Below are 18,955 nucleotides of genomic sequence, written 5' to 3' on the forward strand. Positions count from 1 at the left end.
ATGAGATGTATAACCTTGTCAGTGGATTAAACCACTAATATGGATTAACTGGTGGTAATTATATGTGACTAGAGGAAATAGGTCACTGAGAGTGACTCTGGGGTTTACACTTTGTCCCTAGTGAGTAGAGCGCATTCCCCCACGCCACCCATCTCTCTCATCTGTCTGCTATGATATTCTGCCTCATCTTGGGCCCAGAGCAATGGAGTCAGCCAGCCCTGGACTGAGAACTCTGAAACTGTGAGCCAAAACAAACTCTTCCTCCTCTGGGTTGTTATTGTTAGGTGTTTTGGTTACAGTGATGCAAAGCTGACTAAAACAAAGTAGTTCCTATTAAATGGTTCTGAGAATAGCCTCTATAGCCTGACTGCCTAGGTTCAAATCCTGGCCACTACCTTTGGGAGGAGTTATCAGGTATCTCTGTGCCTTGGTTTCCACATCTGAAGGATGGGATTAGTGACAGTACATATTTGTAAAGATTAAACAAGCTGATACATTTAAAGCCCTTGTAACTGTGCCTGGCCTGTGGAAAAATGCTAGAAAAGTGTTAGGTGGTATTTTTATTGTCATTGTTGCCATCATTATTTTAGGAATACTAATTAGAAGGAAGATGGGGAAATTGGAGTAGGTAAGTGACTATAGCAGTGGGCCACACTGGCATTTTGAGTCCTGACTTAAGGTGTGCTGTATGTCACCACCACCATGCACTTGCTCTGTGTGCTCTCACACAAATAGAAACTCAGCTCTCTTTTTCCTTTAAAAATCTGTTTTTAACCCTTATTTGGTATTAATCACATCAAAAGCCCGTCCTGAAGATGTAAGATGTACATGTGCACCTTCAGGACTGTGCTCCCCACATGTGGACCCCAGGGAGGAATTTCAAGCACTAGCAGGCCCCAGATGGCACGTATCTGATGGCTGGAACCCCACCAGGATAATCACTATGAATACTGCAGCAGCTTGGGGAAATATTTAGGGTAGAATGTTAAGTGAAACAAAACTGAAAATTGTAACTACATGACAGTCATAGCAATATAAAAATATGGGTTCATATGAGGAGGGACCCTAAAGAAATGGAGACAAAGGACAACCCTTGTGTCAAGGTGGTGAATGTAGGAACACGGTGGTTATTTTTCCATTAATGCTTTTGCAGTTATTTAAACAGTATGTAAAAAATGAAAAAAATAAAGGAGGGACCATATACCAAGAAGGCTTCTGTGCCTCAGAGACACCCCCTCCCCTCTTCAGAGCAGCTATGGTCTTAGCAGAGATTAGGGGCTATGTGGGTAGATGTATGAGTAGTTAAGAACGAGCATGGTCTGCAGAGCTGGCATGCCCTCTGCCCTCTCTAGCCCCAGAATGTGATTTGTGTGATTGGAGCTTCCTGGGCAGTGGCTCTTGCATCAGCTGTCAGCAACTGTGAGCCCTTCCCATATGGACGACCCTGTGGGCTCAGTGAGAGCAGGCCCAATCCAGATTCCACCTATACTTCTCCGTTAGTCGGTTTTGTGTCACTATGACCAAAATACCAGACAAAAACAACTTACAAGAGGAAATATTTAGTTTGGCTTACAGTTTCACAGGATTAAGTCTGCGGTTGGCTGGCTGCAAGGCAAAAGCATCATGGCAGAAGAGCATGGCAGAGAAAAGCACTCAGCTCATGGCAGCCAGGAAGCAGAGAGAGAAAGGGAGAGATGATAAACCCTTCCAGCCCTCTGCCTGTGACCTCCTTCCTCCAACTAGGTCCCACTTCCCAGCTGTCCATCCAGCTATCAGCTGTATAGATTGATCCACTGATGAGGTCAGAGCCCTCTTGAGCCAATCATTGCCTAAAAGCCCCTCCTCTGAACCTGGCTGCATGGGAGACCATGCTTACAGCACACAGACTTTGGGGGCAACATTCCAGATTCAAATCATAACAGCTTCTATCAAAGGCAAGTTGTTTAACCTTGGGTAAGATACTTGGCCTCATGGAGCCACACTTTTACCATCTGAAAAAGAATACTAATGCCCTCTTTCCTCTGGGCTGTTATAGCAGGAAATGCAGGAGTGCATTGCTAAGAGCCCAGGAAACTGATCAGTGAGCAGTCATGGTCACTGGAGCCTCTTTGGAGGTGAGGGCAGGAAGGATTATTATCATCTTCACTTTTACTGGAGAGAAGCTATCATTTGGCCTCCTCCATGAGGTTGGACCCCACTCCTCTGCTAGTGCCTTTTCTCTTCCTCCTGGTCTCCTGGAACATGGTGCGCACGCCTGTTCCATAGCATCTGCTACTTTCTCTATGGCAGGAGTGTCATTTATATTTGCTATTACTTTTCAGAGGTAGTGGTGAGATGCTGACTGACTAGAGCTTAGGAAAGGCCAGGCCTGTTTTAGAAAGACCTCAGGTAACTCGGAAGAAAGTGCATCCACTGCTACATGCATGGTGAGAACTTGGCTGTGAGTCCTCAGCCCCACTCAGCACTGTGTGGCCTTGCTTTTCTATGTGTCACCCATGGAGGCAATACTTGGAACATTATGGGCACTTATTATGTATTTTATAAATGTCCCCATCAGTTAATTAAGTCCAGGTTAGTGAGACCGAGGAGTTCACAGATTGAGAGACCACAGAATTGTATTTTCAGGTACGTTTCTCTCCAATGCATCAGGACAGCCTAGGAGACTTCCTCCAGCTGCTGTCATATCCTGCCCATTGCCATGTGTCCTCAGCACTTGGAACTATAACGTGAAGGATGCCAACAGAGTGATTTCTAAACAAGCTTCCTGTGTTAGGGCAAAGGTCAGTTTGCCTGTGCGGTAAGGAGGGCCACAGGTGAATGAAGCTGTTAGAGGAGCAGCTACAGGGGTGAAAGGTGGCTCAGAGCTTAACTTGCAGTGGACACTTAATGGATGCTAAGGAATTGAAAGAATAAAACAAGAGGTGGGTGAATGCCATGTTGATGAACCAGTGATGAACTGAGGGGGTTGGGGAACATTTGCAAATTGGTCATTAATGTTTCATCAACAGCGTGGCACTCAAATAGTGGCAGGAGTTTCAGGTCACGGTTTCATGGGAACTTTAATGGAGAAATTATGCCTGGCTTGCAATTCCATCCAATAATTTGGGTGTATTTCAAAATAATCTAACAGCTGGGAATGGCCTGGTATGGTTCACAAATGTGCTTAGAAGGGATGCGGGCGCTTTCGCTTGGTGACATTTGGAGGAAAATTATGGATTTTGGAGCATTATAGCTTTATTGGGTTTTTGTTTGTTTTGTTTTATTGTTTTGTTTCTTGCTTTGCCCATTTTGGAAGTGAGGTTTGCTGAAGTTGAAATGACTGTTTATTCATGATGAGAGGGGGGCGAGGAAGTAGAGGGAATAATTCTACTCATCTAGAAAGAATGCCTTCTTCAAAATGATTTTTGCTGTTGGCAAAGCTGAGAATATACTCACATGATTCTCTGCCCACAGTAAGTGACAGGAGAAACACGTTGTGCGCCGTGGATAGCTATAACTGGCAGCAAATTGGTTTAAATCACAAAGAGAGGCTCGGTGTACACAGCTCACTATCCTGTAAGCGAAGCTAGCTGAGGAAGGAACTGGAGGCTTTGCCCGAAGGACTAGAAATGGCAGGCCCGGCAGGGGCCTCCTGTGGTTGGGTTTCCCCAGAGAATAGCCAGGTGCCTGCCCACTGAGAGCTCTGCTTTATTAGTGAAGTTCCCCACTCTGTGCCATTGCCCCAGCCCTCTGCATTGTAGGGAAGGGACGGCAGGGCCTGCTGTGATGAGGCTGTGCCCCTCAAACCCTGCCCAAGCTCACCAGCCTTTCCATTTGGAAGGTGACAGGAAGGGAAATGTTGCCTGTCTCCAGCAGGGGCTGGCACACTTTTGACAGTGGGCTGTCCTGCAGGCTGCTAGACCACCACACTACCCAGAAAGCTGCCAGGAGGTTCCAGAGGCTTTCAGCATTACAGCGGTCACTCCTACTGCAGATGGCTCCTGTTTCTATTTTTCACAACTTCACAGCAAAAAGTGCTTAAGCAAAGCAGGCATTTAGTCCCAGGAAGGACTGATCTTCCTGCTGCAGGAAGGAGCCAGGCCCCGGGGAAGCCGGTGCTTAGAGCTGGTTTTGAGTGTGTGTTGACTCTCCTTCCCCTCAAGGTAGTGGATGAAGGGTGTGTGCTGATGAACGAGGCCCATCAGGCCTAGTGTCCAACTGGCTTCTGCAGGGGCTGGGATAGGGACCTCCCAGAGAGTGTGCCTTGAAGCCACTGGAGAGACTCCTGGATAACTTGGGCAGGGCAGCAGGGAGCAGACACTATCTCAGGAGCTGGGAGCTTGTCCAGAAAAGGCAACCTTCGTCTGGCCATATGTATTTTTCAGAGGTGAAGTTTGTACTCTGCTTACTTTTCTCTTGGGGAATTTTGGGTTGTTGGACTCCTCTACATTGTCAGGGTGCTTTGCTCAGCCTCTCTTCCTTCCCCTTTGAGGGCTGGATGGATCAGGCATCTACAAGGCCTACCCTGTCTTTTAGTTTTTGTGTTTTTTTCTATTCTTTTTAAGCACAGGCACTCTGCTTTGATTTTGTTTTGTTTTCTGCTTTTGAGGAACAGTGTTTCAAATATAAAATGACTCACCGTGTTTCTCCACTTACCCTCCAAGGACCTGCCTACTTCCCAAGGGTGACTCCTACATCTCTCTAAAGCAGGTTCCTCAACTGCAGCCTAATCAACTTGCTGGACCAGATTATTCTCTTTTTTAAGTATTTTTTAGTTATACATGGACACAATATCTTTATTTTGTTTATTTTTGTGTAGTGGCGAGGATCGAACCTAGTGCCTTATGTGTATGAGGCAAGCGTTCTGCCACTGAGCCCCAGCCCCAGCCCCAGCCCCAGATTATTCTTTATGTAGGACTCTCCTGTACATTATGGGATACATATGTCTTCATCCCCTGGCCAGGAGCCACACCCTCCTCTCTCTTCCAATTGTGACGGCTAAAAATGGCTCAGATGACTAACTGTCCCTTGGGAAGCAAAAGAATTCCCCTGAGTTAAGAACCACTGTTCTACAGGAATCGTGCCCAGGTAGCCTGCCAGTTTTAAACATATGCCACCCTACATGGCAGGATGGGTCTTTCTTAGGCATCAGAGTGTGTATTATTTTTTCATTTACTCAGCTGTTCACCCTTGATGCACTTATCTTTCCATGCAGCTAACCAGCCAACCACCCAGTCATAGTACAATATTAGTATTTTTGGAGCTAGACATACTCAAATTTAAATTTTGGCTCTCTACCTAACTCTAGGACTGTGTTAGCTTTTTGTCACTGTGACAAAATACCTGGCCCATGGTTTCAGAGGCTTCAGCCCATGGTCACTGGTTGCTTGACCCCATTCCTTTTGGGGCTGTGGTGAAGCAGTGCATCTTGGTGCAAGTGTGTGGTAGAAGGAACCTGGTCACCTCATAGTTCCAGGAAGCAAAGCGAGGCAGGAAGGGGCTAGGCCATGCCCCCGGTGGTCTGGCTGTCTCCAATTAGAGAAATAAAGGTCTAATTGGAACCACCTCTTAAAGGTCCCATCACCTCCCAGCAGCACCACAGGCTGGGGACCAAGCCTTCTGTGTGTGGGCGTTTGGGGAACATTACATTTAACCCCTTCCAATCTTGCTTTACTCGTCTGTAGAAGAAGAGAAAACAGCACCCACCTAAAGGGAAATGGAGCAGGACTGTGGTTACATGAGATACAGATGGACTAGAGGAGGGGAAACACTGATGGCAGAGATTCTGAATGGAGGCAAAGGCCCGAAGCTCGTCACAAGAGGCCGAATTGAGGTGTGTTTGGTGAGGACTGAGAGGGCAAGGTGTGCATTGAGAAGGCAGAATTGACTAGATTTAAATATGGAGGCCATTCTATACTTATGGATTTAAATAGAGTCCAAGATGATCCCAAGGCTTTGAGGGTGTTCAAGTGGCTTGGTAAACGATGTATTATGAGCAAACTAGGGGAGCCACGGAAAAGACGAGGCAGAAGAGGAGAGCTTACTTAGGTTGGGCCAGGTTAAGTCTAAGCCTCATGGACACGTGGTCTTTGGAGGGGCTCAGTGGACATTAAGAAATGCAATCGTGGAGCTCCTGTGGCGTAATCGGTTAGCACGCAGTACTTATAAGAAATGCAGTCTTGGAGGAGAGGTCTGCATGGGCCATCTCCCTCTAGAGGTGGTCATTTGGACCATGCACTTGGACACAGCAAAGGGCATAACAGGAGAGAAAGGGGCCAAAGCCAGATCCTCTGTGAGCACCCACATCTAGGTAAGGCAAGGCTGTGCATAGGAACAGAGGGGGCGATGAGCCAATCCCAAGCCCACGAGGCAGCAGTCCAAGGTGTCTGAGATTCCCAGTAGAGCCCAGTGTCATGAGAAGCAGAGAGAAAGCAGTGTCGAGAGGAAGCTGGGGTCAGCTGCACCACCCGGGTAAGATTCTAGGTAGTTGGAGATGGAGACGCTGCTCTCTCATGAGTCACTGAAGGCCTTTAAACAGTTCCAGGAAACAATGTTGACAGAGCCCCGTTTCTTAAAGTTTAAGGGTAGAGACATGAATGTAATTTGCCATTTCAAGAAACCACTCAGCAAGGGTGAGTGACATAGGACACTAGCCTTATGTGTGTATAAATACATATTTTTAAAAGGAAACATGAGCTTTATTTTTTCCCCTGAGAGATTGGGGTGGAGGGAGAGAGAAAGAAGAGTTCATTACCAAGGAAGCAGGATGAGATCCAAGACATTAAATGTTTGGAGGAGGGTTGTTGTTGTTGTTGAGGCCATTGAGAAGGAAGGATGGAGAAGAGAGGGGAATATTTCGATGGGAAGAAAGATGGTCACTTAACCCCAGTCCTAGGTCTGTATAGAAAGGAGGATTCTCTAGACGACAAGGAAATCTTTATCCAACTAGAGCTGGGAGAGTGTTGGGGATTTGTTTTCCAAAGCCAACTCAGAGGATAGTGATTTGTTATCGTCAGTGAATATGTCTGAGCACAGGGCCAGGGGAGGAATTTAGCCTCCTTCTAAGAGCTTCTATTCCAAGTTACAAAAATACTCATCACAAAGGACAGATTACATGGGAGCTGGCAGTCTTTTAGAGGACATGAGCTAATTCTTCACTTATTCACTCTTATTAAATGCTTCTCTTATTAGCAGTAATCTTACCCCTCCAATCATCGTGAGTCTGTAATGATAATTGCCAGTTTTATCGTGTGCTTATTATGTATCAAGCACTGTTCTAAGAGCTTTATGTGGATTAACTCTGTTAATCCCCTCAGCTCTATGTGGTCATTTAAGATAAGGACACAGAAGCACAGCAAGTTTAAGTAACTCAGCCAGAATCACACAGATACTATGAGACACAGCTGGAGTACAAACTTGCACCACTTGTCTCCTAGGTCTTCAGCCTTAAGGAGTACACGCTCATGTGTCAGAAGAAACACTGGGAACCCGCATGTGTGCCTGTGACCACCATACCACGCAGTGGGTTGATCGTCCGCAGGAACTTAGTTCATCTGAGGGAGGGAGGGTCTGAGAATGTGATAAATCTTGGGCATTTAAGAGCATCTGAGAGTTGATTGGATTTTTTAAAGAGGCATGAAGAAAATTGGAAAATGAGACTGTTTTATTGACTAGATCCCTGGGGACCACCATCTAGGGGAAGAAAAACACCCCTCTCTTTTCCTTCCCTTCTCTTCCCCCTCCTTTTCTTTCCCTTCTGTCAGCTCCTCTTTCTGTCTATACAGCCCTCAGGACTTCTCTACGGGGCTGTACTTGCCCCATAGGAAGTGTGACCTGGACCCTTCAGGCTTTTGCTCCCTCACCCTCCCGATGCCTCTGGCCTCTGGATTGGGAGCTAGAGGTCCCATGCATGAGCCTCTTCACTCACAGGAGGATAGTTTTGAGGAACAGCTTTGCTGTCTTACCCTTTCACCTCCCAAGCACCCCTTGATGAGGGGTGTCATGATGTCGTGGGGACTGAAGCAGTGTCTATGTACTTGGAGCTCAGTGGCACTTTGCAGTGACATTCCATCCTCAGCCCATGGAGCTTTCAGGCCGGGGACCCTGGCCAACCTGTCTTCTCCAGCATCCTTTCCTATCAAACTTGAAGAACACAAAAGTAGGGCCTCTTGGTCACCCTCTGTACCTTGACATTTGTTAGCCAAGGCTGGGACACTTTCCCTTGTCAACGTCCTAATGTGATTTTATGTCATCCTGTCCCTTCTGGACTGCATGTGCCCAGCCATATCAGACCCTCAGGTGGTCCATCTGGAGCACCTCCATGTGGAGTCCAGGCCTGGCCACCCACACTCAGCTGCCCACTCCTGCTCTCCTCCTGTGTCCACCCATTGCTGAGACAGGACTCCCGAGCTGCCTTCTTCCCGCAGGGTTCCACTGTGTCTCCCAAATTCTGTCCCCACCCTGAATTCTACACTCTGGTGCCTTTGAGCCCAAATTTATGTTGCTTCTTATTGGCACATCCTTCCTCATTGAATTTAAAGTCACTGAAACAGCACAGCAAACATTGTCCTGCACCTGTCATATGCCAGTCCGCGTGCTAGGTGCCAGGAACACAAGAGTGAATTCTTGTAAATGAAATTTATATCCACAGTAGCTCTAGTAGCAGGTGCCACGTGTCATGAGGAGTGCATGCCAAGTGTAAAGATGGTGCACACAGGCCCCAAGGAGATCACGGTGCCCCCTTGTGGTCGAGCTCCTAGAGAGGCAGTGCAGGTTGCCCGGGTGAAGGCTTGGAGGTGCTTGCAGTCCTGCCTGGCACCTAGTGGTGTGCGACTATTGTTAGTATTAAAGCCTCTTCCTCCAGCCTTCCAGTATCAGGCCGCAAATGCTTCACAATTAAATACAAGTGATCAGTGATTGTGGGGCTCATCAAGAGCACAGTCTAGGAGTTAGGGAGAAGAACTGACATCCTTGGTGAGGAGGAGGGGGAAACTGGGGAGCATCTGCCTGCACACCAGGCTCCCCCGCCACAGTCAGCCGCTCCCTCAGCCCTTCTCACTTGTCTCTCGACAGCCCCTAGTGAGTCTCTCCATTGCTTCCTCCCCTCTTTCTCCAGAAATTAGACCATTTCATACATCTAACATTTTTTTACATCATGAACATTTAAAGCCTATTCATTCTCCCTTCGATTTAAATCAATTCTACAGTCAATTGCCAAGTTCTTCCCATGTGCCGAGTACTGTGCAAGGCTCTGGAAAAGATAGCCACAAGCAGGACAGTCCTGCTTCTCCAGAGCCCTGTCCTACAGGAAGGACAAAGAATTCACAGGTTGGGTGCCCAGCCCCACCTCACCTTCCAGGCCACCACCAGCAATAGACAGGTCACTGAAGGGTGGACTGGGACTCTCTTTTCCCAAGGTGAGGTTTTGTGTGAGTTTAACTTATTTGCAGGTAATTAACCCTCAGGTCAAAAAATTCTGCCCTTCTGCCTCTGTGGAGATTGAAATCAGATTTTTGAAGAGAAGTGATCGCTGTGTAGAATTAAAAGCTTCTTGATGAATGCTGCCTTCATGACATGGGGAGGAAATTACAGTTGCACTTTCTGCTATGTAATTAAAAAACCAAAAAAGCAAAGATGAATGAAATACTCACAAGTGAAAATGGGATTTGGTTTGCAGCAGAGGAAATTGGAGTTCTGGGAGTCACACATAGAGCAGGTCCTGAATCATTTCAGATTTCAGCTGGGGATCCACACCCACACGACACGTTTTCCTTAACCTGTGCAGCACCACAGCCCGAGAAAGAAGTTTTTATTCTAAAAAGATGAGGTTTTTTTTCCCTCGACTTTAATTACCCACTCTTTCAAAATACCAAAAATGTTTCATTGACCCAAGAACGTATAAAGATGAGTAAATAGCCCAGAGCAGGGCTTGTTGTCATGACCATGTCAAGACAGAGTGTCCCATCTGGTTTCACTTCAGTTAGGAAACCAGGCCAGAGAGCGTTTCACTGCTGTGCAGCATAGAGATGCTGCCCGTGAAACCAGGGAGCCCTGGGTTCTGCTCAGCCTCATTCTTGCCTCTGTGCCCTGTGAAATCAGCTAACTTCTCAGCTTTGTTTCCTGGCTGTGTTGAATAAGGATTGGAGTGGCCCCGTCATTAGGGTAATTATAAAAATTAAATGAATTGACATATGAGTGTCTAGTGCCCAAGTCCACAAGATGTACCAGCTATTATGATCTCCATTGCTGTCACAGAAGAAATTGTGGGATTCAAGAGCTAAGCTGGTATGATAGCTAAGGGATCTGGCTGGGATTACCAAAACCTACTGTGAACGATGGCCATCTCTTCCTAGAAACTTCTAGTGGCATTTTTATACATAACAAGCAGTGGGAAATACAGTCCCAGTAGGTCTGGAATACCTATTCTAAGAAAGCTCTGGCCAGCCCTACTCCTGCAGGGAAAAGAGCTGACCTTCCTCAGTACTCAAGTACAGGCCAGAAGGAAGCAGGCCTTGGGCCCTTTGTCTCTTTGGCACTCTGAGATGCAGCAAGGAGGACTTCAGAGGAGCCACTTTCACACACAGAAGTCAATCAGCACAGGCTGTGGCCCACCAGGTCACAATTCCTCTTCCTAAAGGGAGAGAGAGGAGATGGTGGTGATGATGACAGGACACTTAGTAGTAAGTGGTAGAGAAGGTGCTTAGCATGCATGAGGGCCTGGTTCAGCCCCAGCACCAGAAGCCAAAACATAGTAGTTAATATGACCAGAGAATATTGTAATTACCATATGGAAAGCGTCTTTTAAAATATTCTTTATAATCCTTTAATTTTGGTATTATATTATACTCATCTTCTATATAGAGAAACTGACACCAGAAGAGAATAGATCATCAGAACCAGGAGTGTCCTTCTATAATAAGAGGAAAAGAGAGAAGATGATGGACAGATTGATTGATAGATAGACAGACTGGTGGAAAGGAGCTGTGTCTACCTACAGCATATTGAATCTAATGATAGATATTCTCCTTCTCACAATTGTTGCCTATAAAAAGACTGATTCAATAAACTAATAAGGCTTCTGGAAGATTCAGTGCACATTATTCTAAGACATAGCACCTGGCTGTTTTGCAGTTTGTATTAAAATGCAAAAAGCATTATTATTAGTATTAAAAACAAAACTTAGAAATATAAATTTTCAGGTTAGCCTCAAGGAATTTTTTGCTCTATTCTCCCTGACTCTTTATTATAGAATTATTATCTATTTATGAATGACTCAAAAAGATTAAGTAACTTACTTATGGTCACAGAACTAGTTAGTAGGAGAACTGCCATTTCCTTATGTTTCTCCCATGTTTCTCCCTCAGGCATGGGTAGCTGCCCAGATCAGTCGGTGGGCTGGACCAAAGAATATATGGGAAGTTCAAGATTAAGGCTATTGGCTTTGGGTTAGGACAGGTACCACACCTGACTCCACTGGTCCCATCATTTCTTGCTCTCTAGTTACTTGACCTCACAGGGCCCCATTTCTCTCAGAGCTGTTGAAGATTATGATTTGGGACTATTTGCATATACATAATGAGATATCTTGGGGATACAATTCAAGTCCAAACACAAAACTCATTTAGTTTCATATACACTTTATACACATCGCCTAAAGGTAATTTTACACAATATTCTTTTTTGTACACAATAATCTTAATAATTTTGTGCATGAAACAAAGTTTCTGTACTTTGAGCCATGGGTCTCAAGGCATTGTTTCAGATTATGGAGTATATCGGATTTTAGCTTCTTGGATCGGAGGTGCTCAACCTACAGTGGAACAGTGTGATGTCAGAAATGCCATTGTCCAGCTCCATTTTTACTGTTAATGATTGTTTCAATGGCCGTGATGTCCTAAACCTTCAAATACACTGTTTGGCAAGTTGCCTGAACCTGCAGCCTGCCAAGCATGTCCTGTGGGCTTGCCCCTGGGTGTGGCACCATGCTCTGTGTGGTCTCAGTTGACTTTTTTCTTTTTTTTTTTTTTAAATAAACCTTTTATTTTAACATATTTATATTTGACAGTGGAATGCATTACAATTCTCATTACACATATAGAGCACAAGTTTTTATATCTCTGACTGTATACATAGTAATTTCTAAAAATCACAAGGGAGATTGGGTATCCTGACAGTCATTGTTGTTCTTATAAGAAACTATTCCCAAGAAGATTAGAAAGCTGGCTTGAACCATTTAGGAAGTAGGGAGCAAATGGTAGATTAGTTGTTGTGTTAGTTTTCTTTCACTGTTAAAGTCCCTGAGAAAAACAACTTGAAGGAGGAAAGATTTATTTTGGTTCATAGGTTTCAGTCCATGGTTGGCTGGCTCTGTTGTTCTGGGCCTGTGGTAAGACATCATGGCAGACGGATGTGGTGGAACAAAGCTGCTCACCTCATGGTGGCCAGGAAACAGAGGGCGAGAGGGAGAGTAAGGGGCTGGAGACAAGGTATACCTTCAGGAACCATCTCCAGGGCCCAACTTCTTCTAACTAGGCCCTACCTTCTAAAGTTTCCACCACTCCCAATTGCACCACCACCTGGAGACCAAGACTTCAACACATGAGCCTTTAGGGACTTTCCAGACCCAAAGTATAATAGTTATCCATTACTGCATGAAGAATTGCCCTGAGAGTGACTCGATACAGCAGACACTTGACTCGTACCCTCTCCTGACAGGTAAGCGTCCTGGCAGGTGGACCCTGGCTCTGGGTCTCTAGTAAGATTAAAGTCACATTGTCCCCTGGGATGGTAGGCATCTGAATGCTCCACTGGTGCTGGAGACCTCATTTCTCAGCTCACTCACTTGGCTGTGCCAGGAGAACTTAGCTTCTCACATGCGTCCTCCCCACCAGGCAGGATGGCAGTGGCTTCCCCAAGTGAGTGAGCTAAGACAGGGCAAGGCAGAGGCCACAAGGTTTTCCACAGCCCATCACTTCTGTTGTACTCTGTTGCCCACATCCACCAGCCCTGGTGCAGTATGGGAGGGGCCACTCAAGGCAGGGATTCCAGGGGCTGGGGACATGGGGGTCACCTGGTTACCAGGTAGGCAGGACATTCTCATCTCTGTAACTGACGTCGTCCTTCCTCTCGTCTTTCTCCCTCCTCCTCTCCTTTTCTGCCTTCTTATAACTTGTTGCCTCTGAAAAGACCAACCCACCAGGGCCAGTGGCATTTAGAAGATTCAGTCTACATTTACTAAATCATCCACCTGGTTATTTTGTGAATTAAAGTGCAAAACCCAGCCGATAATATTAGTTTTAAAACAAAAGCTGGAAACTTCTATCCCCAGTTTAACCTCAAGGGATTTTTAAAATTTTTTAGTTATATGTACCCCAGTTATTTATCATAGAAATGGCTACAGATCTTTAAATAGACCAGCATGAATTCAACTTTTATGAATTTAAACCATCATAAGTGCTAGAACACTTCTTTTTTTAATCCAAAAGGGCGAGTTATCTAAGAGTGATGGTTAAATACCTAGCAAACCAATTTACTGCTTCAGCTGCTATAATACAGAAAAAATTGCAAGCCATCTCCCTCATTCCTTTCCTGCCCTGACCACTCCCATTAGTCCAGGATGCCCTGCTCTCCTCCCCTGTCGATACTGCGTCAGATTTTGGGACAAAGACATTGATTTTTAGACTTATTCCACTTTCACTTTGCCCTGTGAATCTGAGTGAGAAATGAAACCAAGTAGCAGACACAAGTAGCAGACATCAGCAACTCCCTTGAGGTTCCATGAGGGAAGCCCACGCAGAGGCTTCACCCAAAAGTAAAACTGAGCAGCCCAAATTTACACACATATTCAAAACACTTGAAGAGACCCTCAGAGGCAGTGGAGGAAGCTAGAAACCTTCATCATTAAGATCCTATTGTAACCAAGCGAGCCCCCTTCCCTTTTTGGAATACTGAACATGGAAGATGGTATTGAGTGGCTGACCTAATGCCCACCCATAACTTCTTTCCCCTTGGACTAGAGGTGGCCATGAGACCCAGTTTTGGCTGACAAGAATAAACAGAAGTTTCTGAATAAGGTTTCCTTGGGGTACATTTTGCCTGACATAACTCTTTGACCTTTTCTGCTATAGCCCTTCTCTGTCTTTTCTGTGCAGTGCTGATGGGGCTTCCGTAGCCATCTTGCAACCACTAGGGAACATGCAAGCTTGCTAAGGATGGTGGAACAGATAGAAGGAAGAGTGAGATCCCTTCTGGCCCTGGTAACAGCTGCTTTTACCTCCACTGTGTTTAAGAATGCTCCAATGTGTTTAAGCCAGGTCAGTCTTTTTGTTATTGTTGAAAGCAGCTGAGCTCATCAGAAGTGATACAGGGAGCCAGAGTTCTGAAGAGACAGAATATGTTGTTCTCTTGCAGATTGTAACAGGAAGTGAGATCCTCAACGTCTGTGAATAGAACAAGATCTCTGAATGTACATGATTACAGTCCAAAGTGAGGCCCATGAATAAGAGAATCAGAATATGTCCAAGAATGAATGACAGAGTGCATCATGATTTCTTAGCACTACAGGGGCAAGGAGACCAGAATTTTTCCTGTTTACCAGACACAAAGTTAGCTGCGTGATTACAAGGGATGTTTTTATTGCCAGAAACCTCTAACTTTTATAAAAGCTTAAAGTAATTTTTTATCATTATTTCTGCAAAATGTTTTTATTAAAGGAAACACCATATGGTGACAGCAAGAAGAGTTGGTTACAAGTCACGAAGCTAGTCACAGATTTCTTTCCAACAGTTAAATTCAAAATACTTATCACAAACCCTACATTTAGGAAAAAAATATGCAAGTTTCAAGACTCCTGAAAGAAAGCTTCCATCAGAGTTGTACATTTGTCTTCATTGTTGTTGTTTTCATTTTCTGAAATACAAAATCTTGTAAGACTAGGAGTTATTTTCAAAATATTTAACAACCGGTAGGGCCAGGGCACTGACTCGTCAGAACAGATGTCACCCGTCACAGTAGCCAGCATGGGAAAGGGCTCCCCGGGCCACCACTTTGTAGTCACAGCCTCCCGCCTTCTCCCACTGTCCCTGGCCTCTGGCACCACTTTGTCATCTTCTGTATTTCTAATTTAGTTATTTTATATGCTTGGAATCATGCTGTCTGTGGCCTTTAGAGATGGTTTTTGCATTCAGCAAAATACCCTTGAGATCTATTCAAGATGTTTTTTTGTTTGGGCTTTTTTTTTTTTTTGCGTGTATAAAAAAAATCATCATAACTTCTATCTCAGCCTCTTCCAACTTTGACAAAGTGGGAACGCTGTCCTGTTGTTGGACCAGTTTCTCCCAGGAGAGGCTATGATCAAAACCAAAGTAGTAGGTTTTTTACATTTTAAATAAAAAATTGCTTAGGAGGAGGAATTGTGGCCTTGGGCCCTTGGGGTCCTACAGGCTTGTACCTGGGACCAGCTTAGTGAAAACATCTTCTGGACAGGCAGGTGTTACACAGGCCAACACTGACCACTCCACTTGTTATTCTCCAGCAGAATTCTAGAACATTCATCAAAAAGAATGTCCCTTCTAGATCTGCTGTAGTCCTTGCTTTGGCTATAGGAGGGCAGTGAGTGAGTCAAGGCAGGAGGCTCCCAGTGATACCACCTGTTCACACAGCATTTCCAAGCAGTGACAGGAAAGTTAAGCTAGGCCTTTCTCTCTCCTCCTCTTCTCTCTCTCTCCTTCGGGTTTAATCATCGCATCCTTGGGGCCTGTGTCCAGCCCTGTGCTGACTTCGTAACTTGCATTATTTTATGTAATCCTTTTAACAATTCTGCAAGATAGATACTGTTACCATTATTTAAGGGTGAAGCAATTAAGACTTAGAAAAATTAACTCCCCCAAGGTCAGATAACAAAGCCAGGACTTAATCCAAGATTTAAAGGCCCCCAGAGTGCACGCTCTTAAGCATCATTTTATTTTACTCCAAAGTGGATCCACATCCAAAGCCCATGAATCCACAGGCCTCTGTCCCCAGGGTACTGGTACAGAACATGTCCCAGGGCAATAGAAGTCCAGAGAGTCCTCTAAGTCATGGATTAGGGCCCTTCAAGACTGCTGTAAAGCAGGATAAAATATACATGTGAAAGTTTGAGTTGCTACCTAAAAGTAAGGAAACTGGGGCTGGGCGTGTAACTCACTGGTAGAGTATTTTTCCTGGCATGTGCAAGGTCCTGCATTTCATCTTCAGCACCACAAAAAATAAATAAATAAAAAAAGTAAGGAAACTGTTAGGACTAACTTTTGGAGGAGCTCTCATGCTAGAGGGTCCTGCCCTTTTAGTTTTTTGGACCCTTAAGGTCATTTAAGTTTTTTCCCATAAGGCAAATGGAAGATTTTTTTTTAAGACTGTAGAACAGAAGACTGCTAGCATTTTTAATCAAAGTAAAGGACCAAGTGAGTTTGTGTATGAATTTTAAAATTAGTGGCCATAGGATGAAGCAAATCATTCTTATTATTTTTAAAAATCCTTCTTCCCTACTCTTTACCCATTGCTTTTTTTGAAAAAGCCAAAACCTTCTGCTTAGATTAAACAGCCCCACGAAGATATTTGCAAACCTCCCACCCAGGATGGTCTGCCCCTGCAAGAAGGCCTCCAGTTTCAGGAGCTGTCTCCTGAGTTCTTGCACTTCCTGTGACATTGCTGTGCTGCACCTGGAAAAAGACAAAACCTCTCTTGGAGATATGCCTCTTATCCCAGTAAGCAAACAGTGCATTGTCTAAGAATTCAGAGTCAAGAACAGAACTTGCTGGTCTTGGGGGAGTGGCCCTCCAGGATCATGTTGCATTCCCCACCCCCACCCTGGCCTTTTGTCTTTTCTACTCAGTGACTTGGAGAGGATAAGTTGGCACACTTGGTCCCTCATGGTGTACTCTCCTCACCAGGAGCTTCATTGAGGCAGAAGATGCACAAGCACCTCCTGGATTGAGTAGGAGGACAACCAACTAGCTCTGACCATGTCACAGGCCACAGGAGGATCCTCCATGGACACTCAGAAAGTGGCTCCTCCCTGCCAGCTTCAGCACAGATCTTCAAAGTGCTCAGAGAGAAATGGCATACTAATTTCTCACTCTGTTTTGATCAAGGTCCATTGTAAGTTTGAGGAGGACAAGTCTAAACCATTAGCTAATAAGACCAGAATCTCATTTTCTATTTTTGTTGTTCCACCTAAGTGTGCACCAGACCCACAGTTGTATGGCGTTACCCTGTGCTGACTGCACAGTGATGCTCAGGTGACAGCAGAAACTCACCGTATCACAACTGGCTGTGGCATTGCGTCCCTCGCCTCCTTCAGCATGCTCTGCTTGTGTTGCTGGTCTCCTGTTGGTCCTTCCTCAGTATATACAGAATTAGGATGCCAGACAGCTGGGGACATCCCTCCAGGAGCCGACTCGGCTCACACCATCATGAGCACTTGCACTATACCTCCCTCCCATGGGTGCCTGGGGTCTGGGACCTCTGAGGCCGCATACTAACAGCTAGGGCAATAAGACAGCCCCCCTGGTTCTTCTGAGCAGCTTCTCTCATTACTAGTGTCTCCATGTTCAAGAGGCTTCCGAGCTATTTCCTAGTCTCTGATTCTGAACTCAGGCTTGATCGACATCTGTTCATGCCATCTAAGACAGAAAGTTTCTATGTAGATTTGTCCTTGGGAAAGACAGACCCTGAGTCTGAACTCAAAGGTTCCTGGGTACCTGGCAGCCAGCATTTCCGCCTAAGTTTCCTTGAAACTTCTACCCGGTCTGCTCGCTCCCATTTCCTTTTCTGGTACTTGTTACCAGGATGCTCACATGCAGTGGGTTCATGGGGGCTTGCTGTGCCTCGTTTCCCACAGATCCACTTTGGGGTGCAGGTTTTCACCCTCCCACAACTTCGTGTTTAATCATCGCATTTTCCTCCCGTCTCTTATTTTGTCACTTTCTTCCTGTGTTGCTTCTCTTCCCAGATTTCTTATCCCTTTGATTCTATACATAGTTTGTACAAAAGAACAAAGTTAGTCTCAGGGATGAGTGGAGGAAGAGGGGTGACAACTCTTGAGAATTCCAATAGATTGCTTTTATTAAGTATCTTTTATTTTTCCCCATTATATATGGTAACTTCTAAGCACTGATCTCTGTGAAAAATTTGCTAGTGGAATTTTTCCCTCCCATACAAAGTTTCCTCCTGTTTTTCCTCCTCTTAGCAGAAATTTTTATTTTTTTGGTTTGGTTAGCTGCTTGCTTTTGCTTATCTTTGCCTGATCCAACACCACTTCCCTCTTGCTCCAAGCTTTTTCAGGGCCTACAACTATGTTTGAGGGCATTGCAATTAAGGAAGAGGAATCAGGTAACATTGTTCTGATCAGGTAAACTTTGTATCCCATATGAGTTACTTTAAAGAGAAAAAAAAAATTCTCAGGTATAGAAGAAAAGAAGTAGGTGTCCATACTCCTACTGAGAAACAGAGTTACAGTACTCCTGGGAGAATTATACTTTGGCCTAATGTCCAGTGAGTTGCCTCCAGGTGTATATATATGTGTTTGGGTGGGGTAGGGAGTAATACTTAGCCACCCTTTATTCATGGGGTTCATGTTCTGTGAGATTCCACAAATTCCTGAAACCACAAACAGTATACAACCCTTATATATACCTACTGTGTGTGTTCCTAGCACTCATACCAATGATGTTCAATTTATAAATCAAGCATAATAAGAGATTAACTACAAAATGGTAAACTAGAGCAGTTATAACAGTATACTGTAATAAAAGTCATTTAAAATTTATGAATTGTTTCTGGAATTTTCCATTTGATATTTTCAGAATTCAGTTAACCATGGGTAAATGAAATTTAGGAAAGTACATAGGGGGGGGACTACTGAATAAGGACAGGGCAGGACATATGGGTCTAACAGATCAATAACAATACCAGTTTTCACTGCCTTATAGGCTACAAC

At 44.9% G+C, this 18,955-nt stretch overlaps 1 protein-coding gene across 21 annotated transcripts in view; it reads left to right on the plus strand.

The window, feature by feature from the left end:
• Window positions 1–18,955, plus strand: part of Fars2 (phenylalanyl-tRNA synthetase 2, mitochondrial) — a 512,601-nt gene that overhangs the window by 464,822 nt on the left and 28,824 nt on the right. The window lies entirely within an intron of this gene.

The sequence above is a fragment of the Marmota monax genome, unplaced genomic scaffold (assembly GCF_021218885.2).
Source record: "Marmota monax isolate L192 unplaced genomic scaffold, Marmota_monax_Labrador192_F-V1.1 WCK01_AAM20220418_F8-fsc00029, whole genome shotgun sequence".
NCBI classification, from domain to species: Eukaryota; Metazoa; Chordata; class Mammalia; order Rodentia; family Sciuridae; genus Marmota; species Marmota monax.